Below are 2,544 nucleotides of genomic sequence, written 5' to 3' on the forward strand. Positions count from 1 at the left end.
AAAAGGGTTCTACTCGTCCGTATCATATTCGAACCTCTGCAATGAAGGTTGCCTACGTACTGTACATTATTAGAAATGAAGCTGGCTTGTAATCTTCCTCTCACTGAATGGTTGGAGGTATGCAGTTTGCCCTTTCATATTACGTCATACTACTTTGCGATAGTTTCAATATAGAATTACTCACAGAATCTTGGCTGTTAACTCTTATTTGTTTAAAATTGGTAAAAGAGATAATGACTTGTGTCCTTTTTGTCAAGTTGAGAGTGAAACCTTGATGCATCTCTTTTGTACTTGTGCGTTTTCCACCAATTTTTCGAAGCAGATCAGCAATTGGCTTAAAAAATACCCTGAACATTGATATGCTTTTGGATAACAAAACTATCCTTTTCGCAATTTCTAGTAATTTGGGAATGAACTCAATTCAATTCTCTTGCTTTGCCGCTTCCATGTTTATAAGATAAAAAAGAACGGCGGTAAACCACCGTTTTTATTGTTTTAAAGACGATTTACAAAGATAGTATGCCTTAGAAAAATTAATTTTTACCTTTTACGGAAATTCTGTTAAATTCGGTACTAAATGGGGCCTTTTTTTCTTTACTGTGTATAACTGATTAATAAAAGGCCGGCCCGGGGGGGGGGTTAGCAATATGCACTTTCTAAAATCATTTTGTGGCCCTGAACGACTGTGCTGGTCTTTAAATTCTACTCTCACTGATTAAAAAATAGGAACAAGTAATTTTTTCCAGACGTGAGATATCTGTTCCAGACACATTCAGAATGACTCAGTGTGTTGGTTGCATGATAACTTCATTAAATGTCGTGAGTTGGCAAATAAAACCCAACCTTAACCCCTTTTTTAATGTCTGGATAGGGTTGGTAAAGCAAAACAGTCCAACACGAAAAAAAGTGTACGTGCCTTGAAATGGGTGTGGCGTGGGAGCAGGGACCCCTCCAAAATGAAATAAAGAAACAGAATAAACTAAAAGCAGAAACGAAATTAATAAAAACCACCACCTCGATTGATATGGTGTATAATTTTTTTTGCAAATGAGGTTTTTATCCCTGGCATTGTTTCCGGCACGCCCACGAAATCTTCCATTTATGTCTTTCATACTTTTATATAATTTCATTGTCTTTTTTTAATAACTATCTCCTCATGCATGCACAACCTCTTTAATGTAAATTTGGAACAAATTCAGATAACATAAATGTCATGGTGGTAAATGGAAAATCGATAAAGTGCAAGGTTAGTTTACGAATTAGACTCTTTCCTGCCAACGAATCCCACTCCCAGGATGCCGGCACAAACAAACCTAATAACATACATCCAGGCAGCCCCACCGCCCAGTTCTGGAAGTCACAGCGGTTGCGTCGTGGAAATCCTTGGCATTGGTTCAGTAGTTACCCTACATGTTAGTTGTTAGTTTGTGGAAACCTAGTTGAACTGAATGAAAGCGGTTGAGAAAAAGAAACTGGACTGAATATTTCAGCGATCCAGCCCCCCATGCTTTTGTTCTTGTTTTTAATTCGATCTTGGGAGCGATGTTTCATTCTCACTTCCCTCCTTCCAAAAGCTTATTGAAAACGCAAACATTCGAACATTTACCCGTCAGAAAGGCCAAAAGGTTACAAACAGAAATCTACCCTCCCTTGAAAAGTTGGTTCTGGTTCCAGTCATGCCGCGCCTCACATCTCGCTATAATACGGTAATTTACCTCCAGGAAATTATTGAATAAAATCACCCCCATGCAGCCAACAGCCCTTTCTTGGGTAGTCCCTTTGGGAGGGAGATGGAGTACAAGTCGCATTGTCGCTCTTTACAAGAACCAAAGCCTCCAATCAATCATCACAGAAACGTCTCTAGCCAGGAAAAGCAGCGTTTGTGGCACGGTATAGCCATATCTCACGATTAATTTTAATAGTGCCCCTTGAGGAAGCGCAAACCGAGCGGAACCTCGGACCCCTACCTTTTGATAAAAACTTTCTGAGAGAAAAGATGACCAAGTGAGGGCTCTGTTGATATGAGTCATTCATAAACAGAAGCAAATTATACGCTGGGGTGTCAGTCACCGTGCAGGATATTCAAAATATTAAAAACACTAGTACATAAAGAAGTTTTCCTATGTCAATGGGTACCCTTCGTGCGCTCTTAAGAACGGTTGGGCGAGGGGAATTACTTTGACAGTTAAAATCGTTTGAAAAAATTATTGTGCACTTTTGTTGCTTTGCGTCGTGGACGACTGAAATAGCGCCCCCTTGTGTCCAGCCTCAACGCCCAGATTGTTGCTGACTTCACCGGACACCTCGGCGTGCAACCAACTGAACGTTCACAAACTGTCTTGAAATTAACGTCCATAGTTTCCCAGGGGACCATTCCACCGGAGATTACTTTCTTTAAAATACTGTTCTAAAGACAGATCCGTCGATCAAGTTAATTCCTGTCTGGTGACAACCCGTATCAAAATAATTTTTCCCCCAAACACCGCTGTCGACTCCATTCAAACAGCTCGGAGACTTGCATTCAAAGCCTAAGACGCTTCACTG

The sequence above is a fragment of the Acanthaster planci genome, linkage group LG21, assembly GCF_054643075.1.
Source record: "Acanthaster planci isolate LZ-2023a linkage group LG21, COTS_SCS, whole genome shotgun sequence".
NCBI lineage: Eukaryota > Metazoa > Echinodermata > Asteroidea > Valvatida > Acanthasteridae > Acanthaster > Acanthaster planci.